The following is a 16,156-nucleotide window of genomic DNA, read 5'->3' on the forward strand; positions in this document are numbered from 1 at the left end:
TATAAGGGTCAGGGTAATGTCATCCACTATAAGGGTTAGGGTTAGGGTAATGTCATCCACTATAAGGGTTAGGGTAATGTCATCCACTATAAGGGTTAGGGTTAGGGTAATGTCATCCACTATAAGGGTTAGGGTTAGGGTAATGTCATCCACTATAAGGGTTAGGGTAATGTCATCCACTATAAGGGTTAGGGTAATGTCATTCGCTATAAGGGTTAGGGTCAGGGTAATGTCATCCACTATAAGGGTTAGGGTAATGTCATCCGCTATAAGGGTTAGGGTAATGTCATCCACTATAAGGGTTAGGGTAATGTCATCCACTATAAGGGTTAGGGTAATGTCATTCGCTATAAGGGTTAGGGTAATGTCATCCACTATAAGGGTCAGGGTAATGTCATCCACTATAAGGGTTAGGGTTAGGGTAATGTCATCCACTATAAGGGTTAGGGTAATGTCATCCACTATAAGGGTTAGGGTTAGGGTAATGTCATCCACTATAAGGGTTAGGGTTAGGGTAATGTCATCCACTATAAGGGTTAGGGTAATGTCATCCACTATAAGGGTTAGGGTAATGTCATTCGCTATAAGGGTTAGGGTCAGGGTAATGTCATCCACTATAAGGGTTAGGGTAATGTCATTCGCTATAAGGGTTAGGGTAATGTCATCCACTATAAGGGTTAGGGTAATGTCATCCACTATAAGGGTTAGGGTAATGTCATCCACTATAAAGGTTAGGGTAATGTCATTCGCTATAAGGGTTAGGGTAATGTCATCCACTATAAGGGTTAGGGTTAGGGTAATGTCATTCGCTATAAGGGTTAGGGTTAGGGTAATGTCATCCACTATAAGGGTTAGGGTAATTTCATTCGCTATAAGGGTTAGGGTAATGTCATTTTACTGCGGGGATGAAATTGCCAGACTTGAGGAGGGTTAGGGTTAGGGTTAGGGTTAGGGTAATGTCATCCACTATAAGGGTTAGGGTTAGGGTAATGTCATCCACTATAAGGGTTAGGGTTAGGGTAATGTCATCCACTATAAGGGTTAGGGTAATGTCATCCACTATAAGGGTCAGGGTAATGTCATCCACTATAAGGGTTAGGGTAATGTCATCCACTATAAGGGTCAGGGTAATGTCATCCACTATAAGGGTTAGGGTTAGGGTAATGTCATCCACTATAAGGGTTAGGGTAATGTCATCCACTATAAGGGTTAGGGTTAGGGTAATGTCATCCACTATAAGGGTTAGGGTAATGTCATCCACTATAAGGGTTAGGGTAATGTCATTCACTATAAGGGTTAGGGTCAGGGTAATGTCATCCACTATAAGGGTTAGGGTAATGTCATTCGCTATAAGGGTTAGGGTAATGTCATCCACTATAAGGGTTAGGGTAATGTCATCCACTATAAGGGTTAGGGTAATGTCATCCACTATAAAGGTTAGGGTAATGTCATTCGCTATAAGGGTTAGGGTAATGTCATCCACTATAAGGGTTAGGGTTAGGGTAATGTCATTCGCTATAAGGGTTAGGGTTAGGGTAATGTCATCCACTATAAGGGTTAGGGTAATTTCATTCGCTATAAGGGTTAGGGTAATGTCATTTTACTGCGGGGATGAAATTGCCAGACTTGAGGAGGGTTAGGGTTAGGGTTAGGGTTAGGGTTAGGGTTAGGGTAATGTCATTCGCTATAAGGGTTAGGGTAATGTCATTTTACTGCGGGGATGAAATTGCCAGACTTGAGGAGGGAACCTTCCTTTTTCTCCATGAGGTTGTTATCATTGCTTGGAGAAAGTAACCTTGACATGTGATCGTTACTTTAACCATGGTCGGGTCCTATAATATTCACCACATTTCACTAAATCATCTCTTTCACTGTAAATCAATCACAGTGTTTCCACATAATTAAAGGAATCCAATCATTTTCAATAAAAGGGTGTTTGTTTGTCAGCGGACTCCAGCCGTGTAATGTTGTCTCAGCGATGTCGTTTTAAATCCACAGCAGTCACACGGGCAGTGTCCCAAAAGGGCACCCTGCTCCCTACCTAGTGCACTGCTATTGACCAGGCCTCGACAGGGTACTATATAGGGAACAGAGAGACATTCAAACCCTTTATCACGTTGTCTTCAGCGGTGTGACATCATCTCCTTAGAAACGGGTTGATTAACGTGGATCACGTTAGAGAGAGAGCGATTGATCGAAGACAAATGTCTTTAGCTGGCGTGACATAATACATGACATAATACATGACATAATACAGAACATTCATAGACAAAAACAGCTCAAGGACGGCGCTACATCAATCAACATTTATACATCAATATTCCACTGAAGCAGTAACCAAATACTGTGTGTAGTATAGTGTAATACTGTGTGTAGTATAGTGTAATACTGTGTGTAGTGTAGTGTAATACTGTGTGTAGTGTAGTGTAATACTGTGTGTAGTGTAGTGTAATACTGTGTGTAGTATAGTGTAATACTGTGTGTAGTGTAGTGTAATACTGTGTGTAGTGTAATGTAATACTGTGTGTAGTGTACTGTAATACTGTGTGTAGTGTAATACTGTGTGTAGTGTAGTGTAATACTGTGTGTAGTGTAATACTGTGTGTAGTGTAATACTGTGTGTAGTGTAATACTGTGTGTAGTGTAGTGTAGTATAATACTGTGTGTAGTGTAGTGTAATACTGTGTGTAGTGTACTGTAGTGTAGTGTACTGTAGTGTAGTGTAATACTGTGTGTAGTATAGTGTAATACTGTGTGTAGTGTAGTGTAATACTGTGTGTAGTGTACTGTAGTGTAGTGTACTGTAGTGTAGTGTAATACTGTGTGTAGTGTAATACTGTGTGTAGTGTAGTGTAGTATAATACTGTGTGTAGTGTACTGTAGTGTAATGTAATACTGTGTGTAGTGTACTGTAGTGTAGTGTAATACTGTAGTGTAGTGTAATACTGTGTGTAGTGTAATGTAATACTGTGTGTAGTGTAATACTGTGTGTAGTGTAGTGTAGTGTAGTGTAATAATGTGTGTAGTGTAATACTGTGTGTAGTGTAATACTGTGTGTAGTATAGTGTAATACTGTGTATAGTGTGTGTAATGTAATACTGTGTGTAGTGTATTGTAGTGTAGTGTAATACTGTGTGTAGTGTAATACTGTGTGTAGTGTAATACTGTGTGTATTGTAATACTGTGTGTAGTGTAATACTGTGTGTAGTGTAGTGTAGTGTAATACTGTGTGTAGTGTAATACTGTGTGTAGTGTAGTGTAATACTGTGTGTAGTGTAATACTGTGTGTAGTGTAATGTAATACTGTGTGTAGTGTAATACTGTAGTGTAGTGTAATACTGTGTGTAGTGTAATACTGTGTGTAGTGTAGTGTAATACTGTGTGTAGTGTAATTGTGCTGACAAACTGCCTGGGAGCTCCTCAGTGGTGAAACTCCTCCTCCTTCAATCAGTGGTGAACCAGGTGGAACAAATCTTCCAGGCAATCTGGGCGTGCCAGCACCTGGCTCTGCTGTTGTCTTTAGACCGCAGTGAGAGGAGTATTTATAACACCACAAGACCAAGGAAACTTCATCTTTGTGATCAAGGTGACTGTGCAAGTCCAAGCCCTCCACAAAACTGTGAAAGACAGCCGGTAAGCGCCATATTGGCCATGCTTGGCTAGACTGAATTAAGCAGTGCACTGCTAATGATACTCTGGAAAACACAGACTCTTAACTCTTAACTTTGATAGGACTTTTGCAGTGGTATTTATAACTTCAAATGTTGTTTGTGGGGTATAAAGGAAAAGTAAGAAGAGCCAAATTCATTGTTGACAAAGAACTTGTTTGAAATGGTTAAAAGTAATTTAAACTTTGTAGAAATCTTAGTAAACCAAGTTCTTAATTCGGTAACAAACGTATAGTCTAAAAAATCTTTGGCTAAAAAATGTAAGATTTGTCTGCTTAAAACTACTGATTAGAAAATAAATGTAATGTTTTACTACTAAAAATATTTTGAATGTATTTGGCTAAAATGCAAATTTAGATAAAAATATACTGATTCTGCTCATTTGATTAAAAATGGTGGGTTTCTATTTTGGGAAACATTTGCTTAAAAGTGGAAACCTTGTATTTTATAATGGCAGAAATGTGTTTATCTGAGGTGAATGTGGATAATTTTGTGTATTTAATTAGGCTGTCAACTCAAATAATAACTTGTATTTGTCATCTCTTTTTTGAGGTTTTTCACCTGTTTACTGCCAACCAAAGAATGGTAAATAAAAGACAAACAACTGATTCCATGGCTGTTTATTGAGTGAAATCCAGTTAAAATCTTCATGTGGAGGGACTGTCCTTTTCAAGTGGGGAATTGCACAAGAAGGAGGTCAAAACTTGACAGTGAAAAACCGTGGCTCAAGACTGGAAAAGGACCAGAAAAGTGACCACACGTGTCCAGAGAGACAAGTAAAGACTGTTCCCGCCTGCTGCTGTGATTGAAATGGCTGATTCATTACTGGTGGAGCAGCTAAAGACCGCAAGGACATCAGCGAAGCGTCAGTTTTCCCGTCTGGCCAATAATGTGCTACGAATGCATACAATGATGTCAGAAGAGGAGCTCAGAGACAATTTTAGGAAGCTCACTGCAGAAGCTGGCAAAGTCCTGGAAGCCAACGATGATGTAGAGGGGCAATGTATTGAAGAAAACTCTGATGCAGAGGAGTTGAGCGAGCAGCAGAAGTCTGACTTGGTCAAAACAGCCAATGAGTGTGAGAAAAAACTGCAAGAGCTAAAAGACCTCATACAAAAGACATTGTGGGCCAATTTCGGGGAATATGAACTGACACAAGCAATTACAACAGCAGAGTCGCAAGCAGAAAACGTGGGAGCTGTGGACCCAAGTAAAAACCCAGATGCATATCTCTTCATGATCGGACAACTAGAGAAACTTGTGAAGGCTGCGAAGGAGGTGCATAAACATTGGAAGTGCTGGGCCCCCCCAGCAGAGCAACAACATTTCCAGAGTCGTATCAAAGACCTTGAAACTATCCTGCCAAATCTCACAATAAGACAAGCAGACTTTACAGGGGCACACGTTAGAGGAGAAACCAGCAGATTGAGTACTACTTCAAACAGTTCTGTGGCCGCACCAGCAATTAAATTAAAGCCTGCTGCCCTCCCAAAGTTTTCTGGCATCTGCCGAGAGTTTCACCAGTGGAAAAAAGACTGGGAAGCGCTCCAGATGCAGGGAGAACCTACTGGATCCAAAGAGGTTAAAAAGTTCCAACTTCTCGACAGTGTGGATGAGAAGACCATACGAGACCTTCACCTGACAACTTACACAACTGCTGAGGAGGTTTTCCGGGTCTTGGAGAACCGCTTTGGAAATAAGACAACTATAGCCCTTGAGATAGTAGAAGAGCTCCAAAGACTCCAAGCAGTTAAAGGTAACCAGCCCAGGAGGATTGTTGAGCTCATCCAATCAGTAGAAAAAGCCCTGGTCGATCTGAACGAGCTTGGCAAGACCGGTGCTATAAAGAACCCTCTTGTAACAAAGACAATAGAGAGTAAACTTCCTGATGGCCTGAAGAAGGAATGGCTTCTTCATGTAGCTGGCAAAGGTGATGAAGCTGAAGAAGACAAGCGATTTGACTACCTCCACAAGTTTCTTCAAGGTCAAGAAGCCATCTATGAGAAGCTGGACCAACTGAGAGAGGAGGAACCAAAACCGAAATCTGAACCTCGGCAAGCTCGAACCAGAACCTCCACCCAACTAAGCGACCAGGCTCAAGGATGTGTGGTCTGCGGAGACTGCAAGCATAAGAAAAGGCTATATTTCTGCCAAAAGTTTTGCACGCTTAAGCTGTCAGAGAAAAGAGATGCTGTCAGGAAGCTGGGAGCCTGCAAAAGATGCCTGGAGATTCACAAGGAAGGTGACTATTGTAAATCAGAGTTTCTGTGCAGGAGGCCAGACTGCATAGAACAGCGTGCTGCAGAACACCACTATTACCTCTGCCCGAGAGCTGGTACATCCAAAGGGAATGTCGTCCAGAGGTCCAATAACAGCAAAGTGGGAGGTGACACAAGAGAGCGTTATACCCAAGCCCAAGAAGAGTTCATTAAAAGTCTCTCACCTGAACTTGCAGAGAAGTGTTGCAATGCCTTTTGCAACACTATAGCCAGAACCTCTCTTGTGTCCAACCAACCCAGTCTTCTAGCAGAGAATGGAATAGTGGAGTGGCCAGTCATCATGATGCTCTTAGAGGTCACGGCCAATGCAGGACAAAAAGTTGGGACTTTGATCGACCTGGCATCGGATACAAACTATATAACTCATGATGCAGCTGATCGTTTGAACCTTAGAAGTGAAGCCATAACCCTTGTTGTCCATGGTGTGGGAGGAATGAAAGTTCAAGTCACCACAAAACGGTACCTCCTAAAGATCCGGGTCCGCACAGAGCAAGGCAATGTCAGATCCCACCAACTCCTCTGCTATGGTTTGGACAGCATTGCAGAGATTCACAAACATGTGACAGCCAAAAGACTCCAAAAATTCTTTCCAGATGTCCCCCAAAATGAACTTGTTAGACCAAGACAGATACAGCTTTTGATAAGCCATAAGGAAGGGCGACTGTTCCCACAGAAAATACGTACCGTTGGGGACCTTGTACTATGGGATGGGCCATTGGGAAAGACAATTGCAGGGACACACCCTGGTCTGTTTGAAGAGGCTACAGTTACAGCACACCAGTCCAGAGCGCACTTCGCCAGATCCATGAGAACAGCAGCATTGATGTATGAAGAACATATCTGCGCCAAACCTACCATCAAGTCTTCTTATTCTGCCATTTCCACTCGGGATTTTATTGAGTGGTGGAGATGGGATAGCATTGGCGCCCCCTGCACCCCAAAATGTGGAGGATGTCGCTGCGGCAGTTGTCAACTTGGTGGCAAAGAAATTACTCTGGCTGAAGAAAGGGAGCTGGAAGTTGTTAAGGGTGGCCTGACTTATGTTGGTGCTGATGACCACAGTGATAGTCCACACTGGCATGCAAGGTATCCATGGCTCATTGACCCATCTACATTGCCAAACAACATAAAAGCAGTGGAGGCAACCTTTCTCAGAACAGAGAGACAGCTCGCCAAAGAACCGCAGTGGAGAGAGAGAGAGAGTGACGTATGACGTAAAGGTAACGTAAGGGTAATGGCGGACTGAAGGGATTTATGTAGAGCACCTCAAGATAAAACATAATATTCGAAATATCTGCTAAATTAGACTAAAATATTAGCACTACTTAATCTGGTGAGTGATAACCTTCAATCTGGACAATAACACAAAACAAATCCTAAAACTAGAGACATTTATCGACAAATATTACGAAAACAGGCAACAACCAAACATGACGGAGAGTAAGACAGGGGAACCGATTACAAAACGAAAACGTGACTCTTCTACAGACACTGATGATTTAATATTCTCACCACCCGGAATGGTAAAGGTCGAAACCGATCTGTTAAAATCAATAAATGACAAACTGGGTATACTTGAATTAGTTAGTAAGGATATAAAAGAGTTGAAGGCAAGCCTAGAGATGAGTGATGAAAAAGCTGCGACATTGGAGAAGCAAACACACGCGCTAAAAGGGACAGTCAATAAGATTGAAACCGAAATGAATGGAATTAAAAAGGAGAACACCGTTCTGAAGGAAACCTTACTAGACATACAAACTAGATCCATGAGAGAGAATTTGGTACTTACAGGTATCCAAGAAAAAGAAGGAGAAGTTCCTGAATCTATAGTTAGAGAGTTCCTCCTTACAGCGCTTCAGATTCCACGCGAAGTTATCGACAAAATCCAACTTGAACGCGTTCACCGCTTCGGACAGAGAGGGCAGAGGTACGAATGCCCAATCGTTGCCAAATTTGCTTCATTTAAAGATAAAATAATGGTTAAAAGCCTGGGTAAAAGACTTGCTGGGACCAAAATTGGCATGAATGATCAGTTTCCGAAGGAAATTGCAGAACGGCGCAAAGTTCTGTATCCAATTTTCAAAGAAAATAGATTAAAAGCGAAACGAGTAGCTCTCGTCGTTGATAAACTATATATTGATAACCTGTTGTTCAGAGACACAAAGACTACTCCATGGTTATTTTAAAAATTACAAAGTTCTCATAGACGAGGGAAATAAACACAATTCAAGCCCGGTTACTGATTGTAACAATACAATAAAAAATATAGCTTTTCTATAAATCTTCACATATAACTAATTGAACACACAAGCACTAATTCAACATAGTGAAGATAAAAACTAAGTAAACAGAAGGCACAGTATGTGTGGATGGTATGGTTTGTGTTTATTTTTTATTTTATTTGTTATGTTTGGAAAGTTGAGTGAGTGAGTAATGAAATGGTTGCATATCCCAGAGCCAATGTATTGCTGTGAGCCGGGTATGAGAGGGCTTTCAATGTTGTTCAGATGATGGATATACTTTTATAATGAATTATACGTCTTATTTATTTATTGTCCTATCATGGAGAACTACATTTTTTATTTATTTTTTTATAAATTATATCTAATTATTTATTATCCTATTTTAATGGTACGGTCCATGGCACTATACCCTAGACACCCACCTGAATGACCCAGATACTAAGGAGAAGTCCCTAACTGTTTTATGTGCCCGCTGTAAGCGGTCTGTATGCAGCTAAAATGAGGTCAGAGACCAAGAGCAGCACTGCCCCCTCAAGATTCTGAGCCTGCTTGGCAGGGTTGGTCCTGCAAAGCCAAAGCCCCAATAAGGGAGAGCATAATATACAAGGAAATTCTCAAAGCTGCTAATGAGAACCTTGACGACCTTGTACCTAGCCGGTGGGGATTCCGGTGGGGTGCCCCCACCCAGGCAGTGGCAGTGCTGGCAACACTAGCTGCAGTAACCCATGGGGAGGGGGTCACACTCGGACATTCAGAGAGGGGGTATATTATTGTGGCCCTGGCGGCACAAAATCAAAGTCGGACTGCATGGAGATGCGTGGGGACATGGTCATGACGGGTGGCCGTATTGTGGGTGTTTCAGGAATAAGGTGTACATTTGACCTCCATTATCTAGGATATGACAATGGTAAATAAATCTCTCAATTTTTGCTAATTTTTTGTGCGGTCTTGCAGGCCTTCTCATGCAGCTGCAACTGCAAGTGCATTTGTAAATCATGACCCATCTTGAGTTGGGCTCTGGGATGGTGCAATTGTTGAGAAAGTGAGCTTATGGTTGTGTAGGGGTAAGGGCTGAGTGTGTGTGGGTGTATGTGTGTATCCCACAACTGTTGCGAAGGAAGAAGTAAAAGATGTTAGGGACAATAGAGGATGATCCACAGATATATATAATACAAATCGAGGTGAGGGCAATGGAAATGCATATGGCAATTGATCTTCTTCAATTCGGTAAATGGCACTGTATGCTCTTTTCAAAGAATGGATCCCAGTCGGTTCAGGGCTATGGGATACAGGGGGTCGAGGGTGGTCTGCCGGGCATTGGGATGACAAGCCATCTCGAGATGAGGCCTTTTAGCGGGTGGAATAGTAGGGACCAATTGGAGGTTTACTTAGTAGAAATGCAAATATCATGGTACAACTATATAGACACTCAATCATTATGTTACTTTTTAATAGTACGTTTACAAAAATATATTCTGATTAAAAGAATGAAAGGTGTGTCTCATTATGGTAAGTGGTGAAATAAGTATAGCCAGTTACAATTGTAATGGCTTAGCAGATAATAAGAAAAGACGATCAGTATTTACCTGGCTAAAAGAGAAGGATTATAATATCTATTGTTTACAGGAAACCCATTCAACAGTTTTAGATGAAGTTTTGTGGAAAAAGAACTGGGGGGGCAAAATATATTTCTCCCATGGGCAAAGAAATTCAAAAGGGGTGATGGTTTTAATTAACAATAATTTTGATCCAAATGTGCAAATTGTCCAAACAGATCCTCAAGGTAGATGGATTATTTTAAATATGTTATTGGACAATAAACAAATATGGCTTGTTAACCTATACGGTCCGAATAATGATGATCCAAGCTTCTTTGAAAATATATATAAGAATTTATCAACTCTACAAGCAACACTAGACTCTATTATTATAGTGGGAGATTTTAATACGGTCTTAAATACCTCTATAGACCGGAAAGGAAATCACACTACAAACTATCACCCTCAGGCACTTAAGGAAATCATGAATGTCATGGATATATTGGAATTAGTGGATATATGGAGACTTAAATACCCTGATTTAGTGAGATATACATGGCGGAGGCTGAATCAAGCTAGTCGTCTTGACTACTTTCTTATACCATTCTCTCTGGCACCAAAAGTTAAAAAAGTGTTGATAGGGGACAGAATGCGGTCGGATCATCACATAATTGGCATATATATTTCTCTTACAGAATTTCCACGTGGGCGAGGATATTGGAAATTTAATCAAAGTCTACTAGATGATAAATTGTTTAGAACTAGGACAGAAGATTTTATAACTGACTTTTTCAGACATAACATAGGTACAGCAGATCCCCTTATTGTATGGGACACTTTTAAGTGTGCCTTTAGAGGCCATGCAATTCAGTACTCATCTATAAAACAAAAGCAATTTAGATCAAAAGAGTCCATATTAACAAAGGAAATTGAAGGACTAACAGTACAGTTAGATAGCAATAAAAACGGTACCATAGAGGCACAGAATAAGTTAGAGGAAAAACAAAAAGAAATGGAGGAACTTATTCAAGAAAGATCCAGTGTAATACATTATAAAAATAAAGCGAACTGGATGGAATATGGGGAAAAATGCACCAAATTCTTTTTCAATCTTCAATATAGAAATGCTACCAAAAAAAATGTATTAAAACTTGTTACAAATGATGGAGTCACGCATGATTCACCAAATGATATTTTGAAAGAGGAAGTAAAGTACTTTAAGAATATGTTTTCGTTTCAGGCTCCTCCATCTCCACTAACTGAAACTAATTGTATGGATTTTTTTCCTATTAATAATGTAAAATTAACATCTGTACAGAAAGACTCATGTGAAGGCCAAATTACAGAGGAGGAACTGCTTGATGCAATTGGGGCCTTTAAGGATGGGAAAACTCCAGGGCTGGATGGCATACCAGTGGAAGTATACAAAACTTTTTTTGATATACTCAAAGGACCATTATTAGCTTGTTTTAACCACTCCTATATAAATGGTAGATTATCAGACACGCAACAAGAAGGTCTGATATCGTTATTACTGAAACAGGACCCAAGTGGTATATATAAAGATCCAGTCCAATTAAAAAATTGGAGACCTCTTACACTTCAGTGTTGTGATTCAAAAATCCTAGCAAAATGCTTGGCGCATAGAATAAAAAAAGTTTTGTCAGATATTATTCATCCTAATCAGACAGGTTTTTTACATGGACGATACATTGGAGATAATATAAGGCAAGTACTGGAAACAATAGAACACTATGAAATATCGGGGACACCAGGTCTGGTTTTCATAGCTGATTTTGAAAAGGCTTTTGATAAAGTACGACTGGAGTTTATATATAAATGCCTAGAATATTTCAATTTTGGGGAATCTCTTATAAAATGGGTTAAAATTATGTATAGTAACCCTAGGTGTAAAATAGTAAATAATGGCTACATCTCAGAAAGTTTTAAACTATCTAGAGGAGTAAAACAAGGTTGTCCACTATCGGCATATCTATTTATTATTGCCATCGAAATGTTAGCTGTTAAAATTAGATCAAACATTAATATTAATGGATTAGAAATCCGTGGCTTAAAAACTAAGGTGTCATTGTACGCTGATGATTCATGTTTTCTTTTAAAACCACAACTAGAGTCTCTCCACGGCCTCATAGAGGATCTAGATACCTTTGCTATCCTCTCTGGATTAAAACCAAATTATGATAAATGTACCATATTACGTATTGGATCACTAAAAAATACACATTTTATATTGCCATGTAGTTTACCAATTAAATGGTCTGACGGAGATGTGGATATACTCGGTATAAAAATCCCAAAAGAAAGAAATGATCTCACTCCAATAAATTTTTATAGAAAGTTAGCAAAAATAGATAAGATCTTGCTACCATGGAAAGGAAAATACTTGTCTATTTGTGGAAAAATCACCCTGATTAACTCTTTAGTCATATCACAGTTTACCTATTTGCTTATGGTTTTGCCTACACCTAGTGACCTGCTTTTTAAATTATATGAACAAAAAATATTCCATTTTATTTGGAACGGCAAGCCAGATAAAATTAAAAGGGCCTATTTATATAACGAATATGAATTCGGAGGGCAGAAATTATTAAATATTAAAGCATTAGACCTCTCACTAAAGGCATCAGTCATACAAAAGTTATACTTAAATCCAAACTGGTTCTCTAGTAAATTGGTACGAATGTCTCATCCTATGTTCAAGAAGGGCCTTTTTCCCTTTATTCAGATTACACCTGCTCACTTTCGGTTGTTTGAAAAGGAAATAATCTCCAAAATATCCTTATTTTTTAAACAAGCCTTAGAAAGTTGGTTGCAATTTCAGTTTAATCCACCTGAAAGGACGGAACAAATAGTACAACAAATATTGTGGTTAAATTCAAATATAGTAATTGATAAAAAAACTGTATTTATCGAAGAAATGTTTAAAAAAGGTATAATTTTTGTGAATGATATCATAAATAGGACTGGTGGAGTTATGTCACACATGCAGCTCACACAGACATATGGAAATGTCTGCTCTACCCAAAATTACAACCAATTAATTGCAGCATTACCACAAAAATGGAAGAGGCAAGTAGAAGGGGAAAAAAGTAAGGAACTTGTATGTCGGCCCTGTATTAAAGAACATAAATGGTTAAAGAAAAGTGTGATAAATAAAAACATATACCAATTTCATTTAAGGACCAAAAAACTGACAGCTGTGCCATATAAATTGCAAAATAGTTGGGAAGAGATGTTCGATGTACCCATTCCATGGCACATGGTTTATGAATTGATACGCAAAACAACGCCGGATTCAAAACTTCGAATTTTTCAATTTAAATTATTGTACAAAATTCTTGCAACTAATAGAATGTTATATATATGGGGTATACAATCTTCCCAGCTCTGTAGATTCTGCTGTGAGGAGGCAGAGTCATTAGACCATTTATTTTGGTATTGTCCATATGTAGCTCGTTTTTGGTCACAGGTCCAGGAATGGCTGAAGAATTGCAACATTTGCCTAGAACTAACGCTACAGATAGCAATACTGGGGGATTTGAAAAGCCATAGTCAATCAATCAATAATATAATAATTATTTTAGCAAAAATGTTTATTTTTAATTTACAATCTGTAGAAGCTATGAGAATAGGAAGGTTCAAATCTTTTGTGAAGCATCACAGCACAGTTGAAAAATATATGGCAAATAAAAATCCGAAATGGATGATGTTGGAAGATAGATGGGAAGGGTTGAGTAGAACTGAAGGGTGGGACTAATAACAAGATAAACAATGTAGGGCATACGGGATCTGTGAAATGTGTATAGGTGCGGAGCTTTTGTGAAATAGCACAGTTACAAGTGGAAATAAAATTGGATGGACAACAGAAATAGAGGAAGGACTAAGAACAAACAAGAGAGAACTATTATAAAGTAGTCTGTGTCTGTAAAATAGGTATAAGATGTATAAATTGAAGGTAAAAGCAGAAGTGTTTATTAGTTTACTCCAATTGGGGGAGCAGTGGTAGGGTTGCGGGGAATAATAATAAAGGTATATTCTTTAAAAAAGTATGTATGTCTATATAGGTATGTGTATGTATATATGTATATATGTATGCATGCGTGTATGGATATATATATTTACCCCAAAAAATATGGGGGATTGGAAATGATGCAGACAATTACATTGGAAGCAACATTCTTTCCGCAATATTAAGCTGATCCACCCCAAAAAAAAAAAAAAAAAAAAAAAAAAAAAAAAAGAACCGCAGTGGAAAAAAGCCTATGGAGCTCAAGTCCACGAAATGGTTGACTGCCGGGCTGCAAGAAAGCTGACCAAAGAGGATCTAACCAACTGGAATGGACCTGTCTGGTATATTAGTCATCTTATCGCACCCAACCCCCACTCTGTTACAACTCCGGTAAGACTTGTCTGGAACAGCAGTCAGAAGTACAAAGGCCAAAGTCTCAATGGCCTTCTGATGAAAGGCCCTGACGTTCTAAATCCGATTCGAGCTGTCCTCCTCAAGTTCCGCCAAGGCTCCTACGCCGCTCTAGGAGACGTCAGAAAAATGTACAATTCTGTGTGGCTCGAGGAGAGGGAAGTCCATCTACACCGGTTCTTGTGGCGGGATTCAGAGGGCGATGAGGTGGAACAATACGCCATAACCAGAGTGAATATCGGGGACAAGCCAGCAGGGTGCATAGCACAACTGGCCATGAGGGAGACGGCTAACCTGCCTCAATTCAGCCACCTCACAGATGAATGCCAAGTATTACATGAGCACAGCTACGTCGATGACATCTTGACATCCCACAACTGCTGTGAAAAACTCGAAGTCATCACAAAGAATGTGGAGCTGATTCTAAAAGCAGGAGGGTTTGCACTGAAGCCTTGGGTCTTCTCAGGCCAAAATAAAGGAGAAAGAAGAAAGGCATCACCATATATTGTTGTCCTGCCAAATCAGCTTAAGGAGGAAGACAACAAGGCGCTCGGTCTCGGCTACATTGTGGATGAAGACATGTTGCATGTCATGGTGAGGGTCAACTTCTCCAGGCGGAAGAAAAAGATGAGACTTGGGCAAGACTTACTGCTAGAAGAAGTACGAGCACAGACACTAGACCCGCTGACAAGACGTGAACTGCTGAGTCAAGTTGCTGGTTTGTACGACCCAGTTGGCCTGACAACGCCAGCAAAGCAAAGAGGGGCTATCTTGGTCCGAAGGGCATTCCAAGAGGCAAAATCAAAGTGCAGCATGGTCAAGGACACATGGGACCTTCCCCTGTCGGATGAGCTCCGCAAAGATGCAATTGGAATTTTTGAGGAGTACGTCCAGCTAAGCAAAGTAATGTTCCCAAGAGCTCTTACTCCACCAAAGGCAACAACTCAACCAGTCGATGTCACTTTTTCAGATGGCAGTGAAAGCTCCTATGGTGCTGTCCTCTACCTGCGGTGGAACTGCAACAAACAATTAACAATTCGACTAGTGGAGTCAAAAGCAAAGCTGACACCACTAGACCAGAAGGGGGATGCAGTCAAAGCAGAACTTTGCGGTGCAGTCTTTGCAAGCCGCCTGAAAAAGTACTTTGAACAGCATACCCAGATCCAGATAAAAAGGTGGTACCATTTGTTAGACAGTCAGACTGTTCTTGGAGCTATCCAGCGAGAAAGCTATGGATTTCAGACTTTCTTCGCTAATAGAATTGGAGAGATCCAAGAGAGCACACGGCTACAGGACTGGTGGTGGATCCCTGGACCACTCAACATAGCCGACATTATCACTCGAGGAGCTGGGCCAAAGGAACTTGATGCCCATTCAGAGTGGCAGCAAGGGCCAGAGTTTCTATATCTTCCAGAGAGCGAGTGGCCAATTATGTCGTCAAAAGATGTGTCTGTGACAGCTCGAGAGAGCATTAACAATATGCAAAAGAAGTCATTTGTGGCAGCACTCACCAGAGCCCAAGCGAAAAGAAGTCTTCCAAGTCTTGTGGGACGATTTCCTGCTGGTGCAGCTGTCCTAAACTTGGTGGATGAGAGGCGCTTTAGTAGCCTAAAGTGTCTAATCAAGACTGTTGCTTTTATCTGGAGAGCCGCCAAAAAGTTTAGATCTGCAACAAAGTCCATCGAGACCCCAAAGTGGGAGGCGATTCCCACAAAAGGAGTTATCACCGCCACAGAACGTCAAGAGGCAATAAGAGACATCTATCTTGCTGCTCAAGAGGGGGTGACGTTCCCAACTACCACTACGGACCGCTTGGTTGTGTACAGAGAGCCAGAATCTGGGTTACTAGTCTGCGGTGGGAGAATCCATGATGAGGGTCATGAAGGTGTGGCTGCAACCCTGCTGAAAATGAGGAGGAAAGCCTGGGTCATCCAAGGAAGAAAAATTTCCCAAAAAGTAGTGGATAACTGCCTTTTCTGCAAAAAGT

This window comes from Salvelinus namaycush, chromosome 31 (genome assembly GCF_016432855.1).
Source record: "Salvelinus namaycush isolate Seneca chromosome 31, SaNama_1.0, whole genome shotgun sequence".
Classification (NCBI taxonomy): domain Eukaryota; kingdom Metazoa; phylum Chordata; class Actinopteri; order Salmoniformes; family Salmonidae; genus Salvelinus; species Salvelinus namaycush.